Source organism: Castor canadensis, chromosome 4 (genome assembly GCF_047511655.1).
Source record: "Castor canadensis chromosome 4, mCasCan1.hap1v2, whole genome shotgun sequence".
Taxonomy (NCBI): Eukaryota; Metazoa; Chordata; class Mammalia; order Rodentia; family Castoridae; genus Castor; species Castor canadensis.
In genome coordinates, this window is record NC_133389.1 from 10870895 (window position 1) to 10889757 (window position 18863).

Consider the following 18863-nt stretch of genomic DNA (forward strand, 5'->3'; position numbering starts at 1 on the left):
TCCACTCAGAAGGCTTTGTCTATGTTTCGTAAGTTTTTTTTTTTTTACCAGTTTTTGCTCTATACATGTGGTTTCTGTAAAAAGTTTACTCTTCTTCTCCTTTCATTCCTGCAGACTAAAAACCTAGAAGTGGAAGAGCAGGGTTGAATGCTGTGTCCACATTGAGATTTTAGCATTTGTTTTTATTCATTTTAACCTGAAAGCACACATGAGATGTTCTTCAAAGGCCACTTTATTCTTAAGCTTGTAGCTCTAACAGTTAGGTGGTCACTCCACTCTGCCTTAGTCCCAAGCATTGTTTCCTGACAACGCAATGAGAACCAATTTTCCTATGCGAGTACCTGGGCAACCCGTAGTCAAGGAATAAAGAAAAATATGTGTCTCTGCTCATAAAGGAGAAGGAGGTGTCCACAGCACGCCCCTCCTGAAGGAGACCCCTTACTCCAGTCCTTTGCATGTACACAAAAGAATGAGTTGCTCTTCTTGCTTCTTTTGTGTGAAAAGGGTTTTCATTGTGATATTTCTATGAATGCTTATAATGTGCTTTGATTATCTTCATTCCCTCTGTTACTCTTTCCTATCCCATTTTGTTTTACAATTTTAATGGTTTCCATTAAAGAAATTCTTAAATCTCTAAATAGATTTATTTTTTACCAAGTTGGGGACCTTTTTGTCCCTTAATTCTTTGAAAATATTTCTGCTGCATATGTTTCCTCCTATTATTCTAAAATTAAATTTAATTATGTGTAGCTTTTTGTTTTATAGGGTTAACTTGGTACCCTGTGCCTCCCCTGTAGTTCTTTTAGTCTTAACTTGTAGGATTTGGGATCTGGGGCAGCCAGGCATAGCTACTGGATTCTGCCAGGGCTTATGCAGAGCTTGCATGCAGAATTTCTTGCTGCCTTCTTGTGTTTTCCTCTTTAACTGTTCTCCCTCTCTAACTTCCTTACTTCAGTAGTAGCCCTGACATGTGTCTTCTTTAAGAAAATGAAAAATGCAGTTTTCTGGATAAATTTTGTCCATTACACATAAAGGCAACTTGCTTTTAAACTATCATATTCACTTTCTTAAGTTAGGTATGAGAATTTGTGTTAACGTTTCCATTTATATTCTTTCATATGTATTTATTATTTTGTAATTCTTAATAATATTTTATCTGCTCAGGAGTTTTTGATTTACTAGACAACAGCAAATAATGGACAGTCTTCAAGAAGAAAGAAGTTTAGAGTGAGATGGAACCTGAAAGCACAGGTTTGCTATCATCTCTCTATGAAGAAAATTCTGCCTAGATAACAAAAGTGACTTTTTTCTTTTTGGCACATTGTTAATGACAAATTTGGTATGTGAAAATATTTCTAAAATTTCTCCACTATTTACTATTGAACAAAGACACATTAGTGTCCTAAATGCTGTCAAATATATTTTATTTATATTATTGTATTGCAGATAACAAATCTACATTTTGAATTCTAAATATTTCTTGAACATGAGAGTTCATTAATGCAAAGTGACAAGTATTTATTGAAAACTGTAGTTAGAAATCTACAATTAATAGTTTTAAACTTGGACAAAAACAAGTTGGGTTTTCTGTCAGAATTTATTCCTTCTAGCAACAAACTAGATTAAAAATGTTTCTTTATCATCATTTCTCAAGTTTCTTGAAAAAATGGGTTATCTTGCTAGCAGTGCCTTCTGGATATTATTCATCAGATCTCCATTTGACTGCACTCCTGTGATACTTCAATAACCTTGAAATGAAACTCCAATCCCAGGATACAATCCTTACCAGCTTTCTCCAAACGGAGAAAACCTGCAGATAAAAGAAAAAAAAAAAAAATCTCCCAAAGACACTTTGGAAGGTTTTTGATATGCTAATGAACTTTTCACAGCTTTTAGAGCCCATTAGGCATAGAGACTCCTTCAAGCAGACTCAGGTTAAATAAGCATCCTTGTAAGAACTGTAAAGAACCTGGACTTTAATGCAAAAGGAAAAGGAAGGACCCCAGCTCTCTTCCTGAAGGTTGTTACTTTGTTTAATAGTTGTTGTTTTTTTTTTTTAACTCTCCCAAAAAACCTAACAGTCTCCTCCCCCATATTTCGGCTTCATGGTGTATGCATTTCATCCTAATCATAGGTTATTCATTATTGATAAATAATATTCACTTGAAATTTCTCAGTAATGATAAACTTTGGTTGCTATTGGTAATAATGGTTCTTATAATTAGTTCAACATTATTTTTACGACATTGTGGTTATGTGAAGTATAGAGTACTTCTCAGATGGTGGTACGAGAGGTTCTTAGAGTCAGATTGACCTTTAGAAACTAGGGGAAAAATACTTTTTCTTCGTCATACTGGAGTTTGAACTCAGGGTCTTCTTGCTTTCCTGACAAGCATGCTACTATGGAGCCATGCCCCTGCCCTTTTTGCTTTAGCTTGCTTTTCAGATAGGGTCTCACACTTTTGCCTGGGCCAGTCTCAGACCACAGTCCTCCTACTGACCTCCATCTCCTGAGTAGCTAGGATTATAAGGGTGCACCATGCCCATTATGTGTTCAAATAAGGTCTCACTAAGGTTTTGGTTGGGCTGGCATTGAACCATGATCTTCCCATCTCTTCCTCCTGAGTATCTTAGAATTATAGGCACAAGCCACCATACCAGACACCTCTACTTTTTATTCTTTTTATTCATTTATTTATTCATTTATCCACATGTGCATACATTGCTTGGATCATCTCTGCCCTCTACCCCCACCCCCTATCTCTCTCCCAACCCCCTTGCTTCCACTAAAAGTTAATGAGAATTTTGGAGAAAATGAATATTTCAGACATCAGGATTAAAACCTGTTCTGGTTAGAATTATCTGCTAATTTTGGAAAACTATCTTCAACCTGCCTTAGCCAGTCCTGAGGTTTTCCATGAACCCAATTTTAATATATAGTATTTATGTATGCCAAACTGGTATTCTTTGTTTATGTGGTAATGTTAATTTTATGAGTATGATTAAAATTCAAAATGATTTCAAATTTAAAAAAGTGTTTCTGACTCTGACTGAAAATTTACCTGCTTGAATTTCACTCCTGGTGAGGACAAATTATGCACTCATTAGATCAACCTCTCACACATAAGTCCTAGAAACACTAGAGAAATATACAAAATAAAAAAGACTAGAAGCCACTGGAGAGTGATCAAAAGACAGCAGAGTCCATAAAGTAGCTCACCACTTACAGAACGGAATGGCACAAGTGATTTTCTGATTTTTAGCACTTCTGGCCTGAAACAAGCTGTGTGCCAGCAGAAAACCTCACCAGGAAATGAAAGAGAACCAAGGAAAAGAGGGGAGTCCGAGAGACTGGGCACATGCATTCTTTACATGTACTCTGTCTGGCTGATCCCTAAACCACAAATGCTAAAGGCAGAGACTTAGGAATCTACAAAAAGATATAATAAATGAGCTAAAATTTGGCCTGCTACTTTTGAGTTGCTATTTGAGAACACTTAATTAAAGAAGAACTTTGCATGAAAACTTGACTGAAAAAAAGATTTCCAAGCAAATAACACAAAATTGTAGTCAAAAGAAAAATGGTAAATGGAAGAATGTATACCATGGTATCACTGATAAAAGACTGATGCCTTTAATAGTTGGGAATTCATAAAATGAGAGTAAAAGTTTCAAAGAGCCGTAACAATGAAGAAAATGAATAAACAGTTTACCAAAACTGAAACTGGAGATTTTGGTTGAAAAATTCCCAGATTCAGGACTCTAAACTGGACTAGACTTGGCCACCCACTTGAATGCACCAATTTAAGAGCAATATGAATGGTCAAGAAAGGAGAGTTAATTGAATGCAGCTGCTTGGGAAGACAGACAAAGGGATTCAGTAATGCCAGTATCATCTTGAGGTACTGACATAAACTTTAGGTTTAACTAGAGGAAGAGATGGGGGAGTTATGTATAACTAGGTGAGTCCAGTGGAATGATCTGGCTGATCATTATTCCAAGACAGTAGCATGGCATCGACTCATTATAAAAAACAAAACAAAACAAAAAAACGGATTATTGTTTCAGGGATAGTTTCAGTTTTGTCACTAGATGTTTATCCAATACTCTTGTCCTTCCTGGAGTTCCAAGGTTACAGGTTGGAGCAGGGAGGTGGAGAAGGAGAGGCTCAGAAGAAAAGTGTTAAAGAAGAAGATGTTCACGCAGTAGAGAGGGACAAAATGGAGTTAGGCAAGTGAACAGTTCCCTCCTTCAAAAACATAACTTAAAACTGCTTTGAATATATGGAAAGATGGTGAACTTCCTTCATAATAAAAACAGGCACAGAAAAGTCATCATATTCATATTTGACTGCTGGCTCCCAAGTTAGGACAGGGTGAAGTGGATGACTGAAATTGCTGGATCAGAGTTAAGAGTAAGGCAAAACACAGGGTTAATTGAAAAGATAGCCAAGCTCCCACAGGATAGGAACTTGGGGAAAAGCTAAGCCATAGTATATCTGGAGTCTAGGAGCAATATAGTGCTGTGTCTGGTTTAGATCCAACTATTCTATCTTGAAAGTACATTTGTGACTGGTTGGCACCTAGTCAACTTCTTGCTAAACTCAGCTACCTGCCCATGCCCATCTTTGTCAAACAGAACATCCTAAGGTCTGATAGGCTCATTCTGGCCTTGGGGCCCACCACCGGTATCTTGAAGCTGCATTCTCTTATCTTAATAAGAGGCTTGTTATTTCTCTATGAAGCCTGTTGTTTCTCATGCCCCTCATCCAAAATGGAGTCACCACTGTCATTTGCTTCCCTTACATTATCATCAGCATGGAAAAAATTAAGAAGCATAATAATATACTCCACTAATGAGAGTATATTACCATAGTTTCTTAGTACCATGTGTGTTAACTTTTGATCCATATCCAAATTCTAGGAATTTACATGAAAGAAACATTTCATTCAATGTAGAAGTACATATTTTAAAAAAATGTTTCATGGGCACATTACTTTTATAAGATTTTATAAAAATTCTATATTATCTGTTTTCTTATTTAAAAATAAAAGCAAGCAAATTTCTATCCATGAATTTGAGGTTTGACAAGTGAAAGAAAATAACCCTTTAGAAGAAATAAAAATTTCTTGTGTCTTCTAACAAGATTCAGATTTTTTCTTTTGAATAATCACCTTGTAAATTATTTCTAACTGAGGCCTTTATTTGTGTAAAACTTTATTTAGCCATGACTTTTCTACACATATCTCCCTATTTCCATGCAACTTTTCTTAACAAGTGATGTGGACTTTTGGTCTCTGGTCAAAAGTTTGCAAAAGTATTTTAGATTTCTTTGTAGATTTGTGTGATCAGAATATTAAGGATTGGTTTTCAGGGTCTTGGGTCTCTTCACATGCAAAAGTGTCACAATGGGGCTCAGTTCTTGCAGGAATGTCTGCTTCCATTTTTGACAGTCCTAGAGCAAGGTTAATCCTTGGTCTTATAAGGAGAGGGTGAATATGGTGGATGTACTTTGTATTCATGTATGAAAATTAGAACAATGAAACCTGTTGAAATGGTTCTAAGAAAAAGGAGAAGATGAGGAAGAATGATGAAGGGGGTGAATGTAATTAAGATATTTTGTAAGTACATATGCAAATGTGACAATGTATCTCCCTGTACAACTATTATATGCTAATTTAAAAAATAACTTCTTAGTTTTGTTGAGTACTAAAGTGTCTGTTGAAATATCTGAACATCCCCTAAAGAAATAGTGACATTCCTGCCAACCACAGTGCACTGGCTGTGAGGACGGCTCTAAGACTAAACTTCTTTCTCTTTCTTTTCCCACAGACCTTCAGGACAGACTTGTGCAACTTCTGCTGGCATTTCCTTGTACTTTGAGAGACTAAGGAAGGCCTGCCCAGGTTCCAGCAGGAGTTTCCCTGAGCTGCATTTGAGGATGATGTAAGGCCTGAATGTGGCTCCATGGGACACATTGTTGTGTTGCTGTGGTGATGTCACCAGGGTGCTCAGTAGGAGAGGCAACAGTGAGGTAAGGAAGAATAGGGTGGGAGGAGGCATGAACACACATGAAGTCATGTCTGAGGAGTCCTAAGAACTTTCTGGGAATCACTCTGAGATGGAGATTAATTGAAGGCCCTTCAGTTATCATATACAAATAAAACCAAAGGCAGGGACATACAGAGGGATTGTGGTACTGCTATCATCCTCATTTTAGAAATGGAGAAATAGAAGCATGGTGGAGGGCATTTCTAGGAGTTGCTCACTGAATGCTCCAAATTTCTTTGAATCTCCATTTAAAAAGACAGTAAATCTCATGCACTATTCCATAATATAGACAGATATGTTTTAATGCTCAAATTATTAACATTAACATAGGCAAGATAAAGTGTCTGCTCAAAAAATTTAAGTTAAAATGGAGAAGTCAAGAGCTTAGCATGCTTAAAACTGCCCCTTGCTTTTCAAAACTGTACCCCAGGGGCTGACTACCTACCTGGAAATGTTTGGTGTTGTCTTTGTTTTGCCTTTCTCACAGGAAAAAAAAAAGGCAAAAGGAAAGAGAAAATGCAGAGAAACCAAGAGAAAGGAATGGGAGGGATTTAACCTCTTAGGAGGTGAGGAAAGCCATCAGTCATATCACCAGGAGAGGCAGGGAGGCCGATTTTCCACAGAGCTGTCATTCTTGCTCAGCTCCTGGAGAACAGCCAAAATCCAGAGCCAGTCTGTCACCCACTGAGCTCCAAGTGTGCACAGACTTACTCACAGTTGTGCCAAAAACATTCTGCTGAGCATAGACACTTCCACTTTCACCCCAAGGCCATTCTTGACAGTACCATTGAATGCCCAAGACATACCTAAATCCCTGGACCACTGAAGTTTGGATTTGGATAGTTGAGAGATGATTGTGAGCAAAAGAAAAGCCCTTTATAGGTGTATGGCCAGGGTCGAAATAAAAATGTGGTTTGAAATTGGTCTCAGAGCCAGGACAACAGCAGAACACAACATCCAAATTAATCTTTTTTTTGGCAAACCAAGTATCTCTCTGCTAAAATTATTAGGAACTTCACTCTGCTAATCATAATGTATTTGCACATCCAATTAAAGTCTCCCAATGTTTTTTAAGGGAACTAATCCAAAGAGGTTTCCTTTTCTCTGAAATTATACAACTGAGATTTGGAAAGTGCCAGACATTTGTTTGCATTCTATAAAATTTCATCTGGGTTTCTACACAGCATACCAGATGGTCAGAACCATTTTTCTCTTGATTTTGTTTCTATTGAAATAGTTATTACTCCCAGCTTGTTCCCATCTACAAATCTTAAAACCATGCCCTTTCTGTGTCTTCCTTCTGGTTATTAATTAAATTTTTAACAAGATAGGGCTAACAGCCAACATAGTATAGGGTTTTACTAAAGACTGTTTCACTTTGTAGTTTGATATTTTTCAACATTCTTTGGGAATCTAGCTATAAACATCTTTATTTCTTTGCTATAAACTATTGTTTTCCTATGGCTTGATTTTCCCTTAACTTTCAAATAGGGTGGATTTTATATTGGCATTTCTCATACCAAATGTTGTGAAAAACAGCAATGCTTTTCAATTTTTTATTTTTAAACATCTATGCTTTTTAAAAATACAATAAAAATGAAATGTAAAAATAAAATTATTAGAAAATGATATATATGAAAGGGAAATGAAGCAGGAACAATTTTATTATTAGATTTAACAGACAAAATTACATTCCAAAAATCAGATAAAAATTCAGATTAAAAAAAGGGCTGCAAAAGCTTTATACAATATTCATTCAAATTATGCATAATATGGGATAATAGTATCAGAAATATCACAGTTGCAACGTTTTTGTTGTTCTGAAGTTTTAACTGGTCAAAAGTTATAAATGAAGTATCAATGCCTGTATTAAACTTCTATGAGCATATTTTGCATCAGTCTTGTGTATGTCGGTAAAGTTTTTAATGTAATAGACAAAGTTCCATTAATACGTGCAGTCTAACTTGGAAAAATCACATTGCCACTGAGATAGGATAATGTCTTGCCTTAGCTGTCAATATGTCCAGTTCATAGCACTCATAGATAGTGTAGGTAGTCTGAGAGAGGTGTACTTGTCAGATAAGAAGAATGTGAACTAAACTAATTTCTCTACGCTCATGGAATATGTTTGAATTCAATATAAAAGCAAGTTATTTGGTGAAGTTTATCTTCAATTCTTCATCAATAGCTTGTAATCATTAGTCATGCTGATTTAATCATGTTTAAATTATCCTTTGATGACATAAATGGATTCCATGTTTTTCTGTTGTGGAATTTTGGTGGGAAAATAAAATTTGAAATGTTCTATTAAATTTATAAGTGTCTATTGATAATTTTTTACAGATGTGTACCATATAGGTTTAATGGATATAATAAATAACAAGATTCATTGGTAGGAGAGGGGCAGATATATATAGAGAGAGAAAGAAAGAGAGACAGAGACAGAGAGGAAGAATCAGAGAGACTGAAAGATTTTTCCTTCCAGGTATGGAAATATTAAGATGATTTACTTAAGACACTAGACTGTCTGTTTATTTTATATATTATTTTAAAGGGAAAAGCCAAATCAGTTTCTCATTTTGCATAAAGTTTTTGTGCAATGGTTGATTCAGTAATTCAAACACAGTTAATAGAACTTTTCATCAGAATATATGCTACATTTTGGCAGGTAATACAGTTGTTTGGTAAGTTTCCATATTAAAATGTAGTAAGAACAATAAAAATAGGATAGTGTTAGCTTTTACATATTAAGTTTTTATATTACCAAACATGTGTGCTTTAGGGTTTTTTTTTGTTCATAGCAAGGTTTTCTAATGAGGGGTCATGTGTGGTTTACAATCTCATAGAAAGTCTTCTCTCTAGGTCACTACTCCAGATTACTCTCTTCTAATTGAAATTGTGTCATTAGAACATATTTCCAAAATATCTAAAATTCAAAACACATTTGTTGAAAATGTAAACTTTTTAGCTGCACACAGTTTATAACCACTTCTCATTTTGACAATGAAGCTGTGAACAGAAATTGTTTCCTCATAGATCCATCTCATAATATACATAAGAAATGAATGGCTTTATTAAACAATAACTGCATTTGTGAACTTGTAAGAAAACAAACTGTGCTAAATTTATGTGTTTTATGAGCTAGTCTTCAGTATCATCTCCAGTTCCTGAACACATCGAATTCTGCAGTCTTTGGTAATTAATACTTAATCTATTTATTTTGCTGAGGACACATACAAAAGTTCTAAGAGATAAGTAATAAATTAATCTCTCTCTCTGTGTGTGTGTGTGTGTGTGTGTGTGTGTTAGCTTTAGCAACTCATTGTGCTGGGTTATAAGAAACAAGCAAACCACCAGTGGTTATATGTCAAAATAGATTATGTGTTACTGTTGGCTTTTTAATTCAGCATATATTACAACAATGACTTATTTATTACTATGGTTAGGTATCATTGAAGTATAAGTGTCATACTGTTAAATTCATCTCTTGGAATGCATAGTTCTGTAAGTGTTGAGCAATGCTGTGTTTTTATAAACAATATACCATCACTGTATAGCACAGTTTTGCCTTCCTCCCAGATTTGCTCCTGCTCTTTGGTGGTCAACACCCCCATTCTGTTCCTAGGCACTGGAAACACTAGTATTTTTTCTAAGCCTGTCTTTTAAACATGGTCAGGTACATTTGGCTATATGTTGTACACAGCCATTTTCATTTTTTATTAGTGTATAATTGTCCAAAGTAAAGGGTTTCCTTATGACATTTGCACACATACATATATAATATAGTATACTTAGATCATGTTTAGCTTCTCTTATTGCTCTTTTGAATTTACTCCTTTTACTTTTCATAATGCATTTGAAATATATTCTGTTGTGGATTTCAGTTCATTATTCCTTTTTAACAGCTGCATGGGATTTCATTGCATTGATGATCTACAATTTGTTCATTTTTTTATTGACTGAGGATATTTGGATTGCTTTTGAGTTCAGTGATTGTGAATAAAAAACTATAACCCTCCACTCATAGAATTTTGTTTCAGTTAAAGTTTTCCTTTTTCTTATGTGAATACATAGAACTGGGAATTTTTGGTTGTATTACAAATATGTATTTGAGAAATTGTCAAAATGTTTTCCAAAGTGGATACACAGTTTCATTTTCCCATAATCAGCATATGAGATTACAGTTATTTTACATCCTTATCTGTACTTGATATTGTCAGTTTTATATTTAATTTGGTACACTCTAAAACCCATATAGTAGAATCTTACTGATGATTTCATTTGCATTTCCTAATGTCCTATTATTGTGAGAACATGCTTATTGCTTATTTGTTACTCACTGTCATGTTTGGCTAAATGTTTGAAAGCTTTTCCTTTCATATTTATTGATTTACCATTTTTTGTGATGGATCTTATTCTGTCACCAGTCTTTTGAATCCCAGGCTACAGTAAACCTCCTGCTTTAGCTTCTGGAGTGCTGGGAACTACTGCTGTGCCTAGGTTACCAATTTTTACTGTATCACTTGATGATTTATTTTTGAGTTTTGACAGTTCTTTAAGTATTCTGGTATAATTATGTATTGAAATATGTGTTTTGAAAATAGTTTGTAACGGTGTGTGTCTTGACTTTGCATGCTTGTGCCTTTGTCATTCAAAAAGAAGTTGTTGGTTTAGATAATATCTGACTTACTCATTTTTCTTTTGATTTTGATCTTGTAGCTTGAATTTGATTTTGATCTTGTATCTAGGACATCTTTGCCTCACCAAAGGACATAAACATTTTCTTCCAAGTTTTCTACTTTCACTGATATAATTCTTTCTTGAGTTTTGTGGCTATAGAGTTCGTATTGAAGTCATTCAGTATGTATAATTAAAATTCATTCTTGAGATTGCATTGTATCCAGATTAATTGGAGGAGCTATAACATCATACACACACACGTGTAATCCATGATGATGGTATATTCCCCCATGTGTTTAGCCAGCCACTTAGGTGTTTTTAAATATTCTCCATTAGCATATTTTACTACACACATATGCATGTTTATATTTATATGTATGAACTTAATGATTTTTGGTGGTATTGCAAATGGTGCTGACTTTTTTTGTGTGCGTGGCACTGGAGAGTGATGCCGAGGCCTAACACGTTGATGATTACAGTATTTCTAATGGATATTTGCTACCGTATAGAAATCAGGTTGATATTTTCTCCATACTGAGGATTGAACTCGGCCACAACCCCACTTGAGCCACAAAACCAACCTTTTGGCTGTTAGGTTTAGTTTTTTCTTTTTCAGATAGGGTTTTGATGAAACTGCCCTGGTTTCCCTTGAACCGTGATTTTTCTACCTCTGCCTCCTGAGTAGCTGGGATTACAGCTACTCCCTATGGAGTTTTGGTGGATTTTTGACACATCTAATTATATTACCCATGAATTTTCAAATTTATTTTTTTCCAAAAATTATATTTTTTCTCTTCCTTTATAATGTCTGTATTGTACTTATGCTGAAATTATTTCTCTGGAGTTTTGTTTATGTCATCAAGTTCTTATTTTCCTTTTTTTTTGTTTTTTTTTGTTTTTTGAGACAGTGACTCACCATGCAGCCCAGGACAGTCTAGAATTGGTGATCCTCTTTCTTCAGTCTTCCAAGTGCTGGGATTATAGGCATGACCACCACACCTGGCTTTTGTATTCATTTTTGGAATTTTTCCTATGCATACTATTTTTAAGACAGTAAAATTCACTGAATAAAGAAAGGTGAATGCTATATGTTTCCTTTATCTGAAGATATTTCTATTGAGGGTAGCTATTTAAGATGTGAAAGTTTTTGCTATATTAATATAATACTTCACTATATATTATGGTATCTTATAATGGTACGATGAACAGTACATGAGAATGCACAGAGAGATTAAAATGACTAATTGGAGAGTTCTTAAAAGAAACATTTTCTTTTAAGTGTTCAGAACTAGATTTAAAGATGAGTAAGTTGTTTCCTAGTAGACAAAGTCAGCAGCAGTCTTTAAAACAAAAAAGACAATTCTTGTGACACAAAAAAAGCCAAAGCTTGTTCTTTTGAGGATTTTAATACTAACTCTAAAGCCACAAAACTCAAGAAAGAATTCTATCAGTGAAAGTAGAAATATGGATCAATAAAAGATAAGGATGTAGATGTGGACCCACGTATAAAGTGTGAATTGTGTGTGACAAGGTACAATTTTAAAACCTAGCTTGAGTGTAGGCTCATGTGCGAGACATTGAGAGTTTAAAGGGATCGAATTGCCCCACCTCTGCCACAGAAGGGAGTTTGGTTGTTTTTCTGCATGCAGTAGAAATTATTTAAGCTTTTTTTAATCGTAGAAAATACATGGTATAAACTGCTCAGATGAATAAATGCAGCATCAGCATATAAAAAATCAAGGAGACTTTGAGGTTCATTTTGTATGTCAATTTGGGCAGGGGGAGCTCAGGCATTTGGAAAAACATTATTCTGAATGTGTCTGTGGTGGTGTTTCTAGTTAAGATTAATATTGGAGTTGGTAGAAGGACTGAAGCATTTTGCCTTCCATATCGTGAGTGGCCCTCATCCAATTACTTGAAAGCCTGATCAGAATAAAAAAAAGCTAAATAAGATGGCTCTCCTACTGCCTGACTGGTTTGAGGAAGGACATTGATCTTTTCCTACCTTTGGACATGGACTGAAATACTGCCTCTCCTTGAGCATGCATGCTTTCAAACTCAGACTTACACCTTTGGCTTTCCTGGTCTCAGGCCTTTGGACTTAGACTGAAACCATTCCACCAACTTCCCTGTGTCTCTAGTTTGGTGACTGCAGCTATTGGGATGTCTTAGCCTCCAATCACTTGAGCCAGCCCTTTACTATATATAGCATATAATAATAATAATAATTACATGTATGCACATATTTGTGTTTGTGTGTGTGTGTGTGTGTGTGTGACTGGAGGTTGAACTTAGGGCTTCATACTTAAAAAGCAGGTGCTCTACTGCTTGAGCCACATCTCCAGTTCAGTTTGCTCTGGTTATTTTGGAGATGGGATCTCGAGAGCTATTTGCCTGGGCTGCCATCCAATTGTGATCCTCTCAATCTCAGCCTTCCAAGTAGTTAGGGTTACAGGTGTGAGTCACTGCACCAGTTCCTTATTGTACATAAGATTTACATACAGCAAAATTCTGTTTCTGCGGAGAATCCTGACTGATAGGTGACTTTGGATTATAGATCTCATAGTTATCCATCAGGATTATTATCAGTGAGAACCTGTGCTGATCTGACAGGGATGATGGCACACACACAGGGTACTGTTTTCCACTCTTTCCTAGTGCAAAAAATATTTTAAGAAAATAATTTTTAAACAAAATTTTTAAATGAAATTTTACAAATGATCAAAGCACATCTATACAAATGAATAAATGAAAAAAAGTCGCCAAAGTGGAGGTTATCATTGTTAGTGTCTTACATGTTTAACTCCAGGATTTTACCTGTATATTAATACATACACTTTTCCATAAAGAACACATTTTAATATGCATTAGCTTATTTAAATATACTCTTTTGTAATCTGTTTATTTCCCTTAGCAACATATAATGGACATATTGCCACGACAGTAAAAATATCTGTATTATAATCACTTTAATGATTTTTTATCAGCTTTACATAAAACAAATATTTTTTGTTCTTCCAAAGCCTCAATATTCAACAATTACTATCCACTTAGTTTCTGCTTTGTAGCTTACCAAAAAAAGATTTTAAGAAATTATAAAATTCAATAATTGCAAAGCACATAGAAACATTTTTAAAATTCTGAAATTATGTGATAAAAAGTATAAAAGTTGGATATTGGTGGGCAACTACTCATATTAATATCCCATGTGAACTTATCTGGAGAAAATAAGAAATATGTATTAACGTCAGGCAAATACCTATTCTACCAATTCTCTGAAATGCAATTAACATTAGGAATACCACTTTAAATGGTGCAAAACACCAGCTGTGAACTTATTATATTTAATCACCACTTTAGCCAAAACATATTATTATTACTATTATTATTATGATTATTTTTATTGGCAGCACTGGGCATGAACTAATGGTCTCACACTTGCTAGGCAGGTGCTCTACCACTTGATCCACTCTGCCAGTCCCTCAAAACACTATTTTTTTATACTAAATTTTCAGAAGTTGTTTCTCTTATCATATGCTGATCTGTCTACCAATCCACAGAAAAATTTTGTGAAAACTAGGAAAATGTGTCCTTTCTGGACAAATAGAGTCCCCACAGGGGCATGAGTTAACAACTGGATGCTGTAACCTCCAGGTGGGGCAGGTCCAGCTCCACGCAAGCCTACAGTTCAGTGAGTGAACCTCAGGCTGAATTTCTGCTCCATTTACCGTCTTGGTAAAACTCCTACGGCAGAGGAAAACTGTATTTAGTGCCTGGTCAGTCAACAATGCTGAATGTGAGATTCAAACTAAAATTAGCATTCCTTACTGTATATCACCTTACCAAATATGAAACTGTGATTCGGCTGGGATACATTATTCCAGTATTTTATATGCTGACATTTAAGTTGGGTCTCACACAAACATATCATTAATTTCCTCAGTCTGTCTCTGCACTTTAAAGAGGTAATCTCCAGGGTGCTAGCTGTCATAAAGCCAAGACACTAATGTATTTTGACTTTCTGCGAGGAGAAACCGCTTCACATCTGGTATTAAAAAGTGCTCATGTTTCTTGCTGCTTTTGACAGTTCTTGGCAGAGTTTGTTAAATCATTATATTTATTTAAATATTTTTTAAAGATCCCCAAATTGCTTTTATGTCTGTGTAGTTTAGCCACAAAATCATGTCATGCAGAAGGCCAGAGGATGCAAGAATTATACAAATTACCCATATAGAAGTCATTGACACTTGAATTTAAACCTTTTAAATATATGAGGTAACATGAGGCTTGTAAATGTGGAAATCTTAATGTCATACACTATGATACAAAGTTTCTACTCATGAATGGCTTTTAATTCTGGATAATATTAATTCAGCCTCAATGTGGAACACTCTCTTCTGTGCTTTAATTCACTTTTGACTATATATGTATGTATAAGATTATTCATTACTGCTGCTGTAACAAATTACCATAGCTTAGTAGCTTAAAACAATATAAATTTATCATCTTTACAGATACTCTTTGAGATATCTGGAGTCTGAAATGGGTCTTACTGGGCTAAAATGAAAGTGTTTGTGTGTCCACGTTCCTTTCTGGAGTCTCCAGGAGAGAATCTATTTCCATGCCTTCTCTAGATTCTTTAGGGTTCCTTTGTTCTTTGGCTTAGGTTCCCATTCTTTTGTCTTCAAAGGCATCTGAATTGGGCCAAGTTCTTCTCACCTGCCATCTCTCTGTTCTTTCATCCATTGCCACTTTTTGAACTTCAAAATGTTTACTTTTCATTTAATTCTTTTTGTGTTTTGTAAATTAGTGTTTATTAATTGTGCAAAGGGGTTTTGTTGTGATATTTTCACACATGCTTACAATGTACTTTGATCAAATTCATTCCTATTATTCTTTCTTATCCTTACCTCCTTTTAAAACATTTTAAAAATGTTTCATTATTTTATTTTCATACATACACATAAAGTATTTTGATCATTTTCACCTTCTTCTTTGACCTTTCTGCCTCCCAATGGTATGACCACCCCAAACAGTGCCCCTTTGTTACATTTGTGTTACTCTTTTCTTTTTAGGTCTATATTCCCCATAGGAAAGAGAAGATGTAATTTTTGTCTTTCATAGTCCGGTTTATTTCACTTACATGATGATATCCAGGTTCATCCACATTCTTGCAAACAGCATAAGTTCACTCTTCTTTTTGGCTGATTAATACTCCATTGTGCATAGGTTCCACATTTTCTTAATATATTCATCAGTTTCATTCACCTAGGGTAATGCCATAGTTAACCAATTTTAAATAGTGCTGCTATAGTTATGGATGTGCAGGTATCTCTATGTATACAGAGTTACATTCCTTTGGATATATGGTCAGGAGTGACATAACAGGATCACACTGTAGTTCTATTTTTAGTTATTAGGGACTTCCATACTGATTTCTATACTGGCTGCACTAATTTATACAGCAGTGCGTAAGGGCTCCTTTCCCCAAATCTTACCAACATTCGCTGTTGTTTGCTTTCTTTATGATTGCCATTGTCCCTGGGGTGATCTGGAATTTCAGTGTTATTTTGATTTGCATTTCCATTCTCTTACATTTTTAAGTGTCCTTGAAACTACATAAATACTTAAATAATCCAGAATCATTTCCCATCTGCAGGTCAACTGATTAGCAAACGTCATTTTGTCTGCAAACTTAATTCTCCTTTGTCATGTAACTTAATATATTTTACAGATTGTTAGGGTAAGACAAAGTTATTTTAGGGGGGCATCTTGTATGTGATACCATTATGAAATTATTGTCATTTCAGATGAATTATGAAGCTCTTGATGGCAGATACCTTTCAATACCCATATTTTTTATCTGATAGGTAGTACAACTTGTAGTTCAGTAAATGTTTTTGGATGTTTTCTGATATTCTACATCACAAGTTCGTATTTTATTCACAGGCATACAAATATATATTACACATATACACATAAGTGTACATATGTATATATGAATGTGTTGAAAAATTTGAAGTTCATGAATGTGGAGTCAACTTTATGACTAGACTGTGCTAAAGTTTTGAGGAAGACAATATGGCACTTCTCCTCTGCTTAAATTTTAGTACTATTGCAAGATAGAACTGAGTTATGGAGATTGAAGTAAGTTCTATTGGCAAGAAAGACTAGTGTGGAGGACTGTGGAAAAGACAGGCTTCCAAATACTTCTGACCAAATTTAGGTAAAATTTCCCACCCAGCTTCCAGGAGAAATCTCTCATGGAAATCTGTTTTTATAGTAACCATGGCCCTAAAGACTAGGTTGGGAATTTTAACCTGAGAAGATGGAGGGGAAATGGTTTCCAAGAGAGAGAAGGAGTAGATTAGAGATGCTGCAAGTTTCCCTCTCAGATTTATCTCCTGGTAACCTCACCCTTATGGGAGAGAAGTAAAAATAGAACAGATGACCAGTGCAAAGTGAAAACCCCTTATGATAGAAGCCACAGCAATGAGTCAGCAACATTCCTGTCTGTTTCTCAACTGGCCGGTCACAACAATAAGAATATAAATCACTCAATTCACCCAATACAACAAAACCAGTTGTGTTTTTTTTTATTACATTTGAATATACATACAAATCTTTAGAAATCTATTACCATTATAAAACATGTTAACATTATATAGTGAGGAAACAAATGCAGCATGACAGCTATTTGACTCTAAATGTAATTTTCTAAGCACTCTGATCCACTATTTGTACAAATTGTAGTTTCAAACTGTTTATCTTCGTACAAGCTGCCTTACATGTTTAATTTGGAATAAATAAATGGAAGTCAAGTCTAATGCAAAAATGATTAGAGGAACAATAAAATAATTATCTGAATATTTAAAGATATGTTAGTAATACTCATTTTTTTACATCAAGATCTAAAATAAAACATGACATATACATAAAAGTTGCATGCTAATTGATATTTCTCCTTTGGGATGATGTGCTCTTTGATCTTGGGAGTGGTACTGTGCAAAATATGTCAGCATGCATGTCTTATGAGCTCAGCAAAAGTTTGGTGCAACAAAGAGTAAATAAATCCTCACAAGATTAGCAGAAATTCCTTTTCACTTGGTTGGATCCATGTTTCCTAAATTCAAATGCTCTAGAGCCAGGCAAGGCTACACATGTTTGTAATTCTAGGACTCAGAAGGCTGAGGCTAAAGGATCACGAGTTTGAGGCCAGCCTAGGTTACAGAGCAAGTTCCAGGACAAACTGAAATACATACTGAGATCCTGTCTCAAAAATGGAGGTGGAAGAGAGGAAGAGGAGGGGGAAGAGGAGGAGGCAATGAAGTGGGAGGAGGATAGGAAGGAGAAGGTCTTGCCGCTGTAAGGCACTAGCATTCCATATCTTCACACCAGTTATTTAACATTTCTGTCTTGCTTTCTTCAAGATGTAAAAGATAATATATGTACATATGGAAATGTCACAGTGAAACCCTGTATTATTTTCACATACTAATAAAAACATTTTTTGAAAAAAGAATCATAACAGAGCATACCATGGGGCTATTACAAAGTTCAGTTGAGCTGAATATATAAAGCTCTTAGAAGGGCAGCTGGCAAGTTGTAAGATACTACAATGACTGCATAATAAAGGAAATGGAGGCTCAGAGACTTGTTTTATGCCAAAGGACTAGGAAAATCCAGTATTTGAGACTAATGTTTTGATTCTTAGTTCTGATTCTGTGTCCAATATGCAAACCTATGCTCCAGATATATGTTCATTGTATTTAAACATTGCAATTTAAAGCTGGATGTTTGAGCTTGCATGAAAAATTTCCTACAGTGTAATATTCTTATAAGATCCAGCTTTCTGCAGTTATTCATTTTTTCAAGCACAAATATATAGTTTGATTTCTGATGCAGTAACACCTATGATCTCAGAATTTCTGAGGATTTTCTCAGGATTCTCACAGGATTCTACGAGATTCTTATCTGACTTTCAGGTGGTAAGTTGTCTCTCCTATCTCTTCTTCTCATTACCAATTTCTGATCTTATCTCTACCTCTGCCTTTTGACATTTTCACTCTGTGTGAGTGAAAGACCCTAACTTGGACAAAAATCCTCCCTTAACCTCTAAAGAAACATTAATA

The 18863-nt window shown here is 35.0% G+C and overlaps 1 protein-coding gene across 5 annotated transcripts in view; it reads left to right on the forward strand.

Annotated features, from left to right (window-relative positions):
• Nucleotides 1–18863, forward strand: part of Dsel (dermatan sulfate epimerase like) — a 306490-nt gene that overhangs the window by 24757 nt on the left and 262870 nt on the right. For 4 of the 5 annotated variants that reach the window (XR_012447003.1, XR_012447000.1, XR_012447002.1 and 1 more), the window contains exon 3: nucleotides 5833–6034. The gene's annotated coding sequence lies outside the window, so the exon portion shown is untranslated. Of the gene's footprint in view, nucleotides 1–5832; nucleotides 8460–18863 lie in introns of those variants that run through there. The other variant, XM_074069666.1, reaches the window with a different exon arrangement.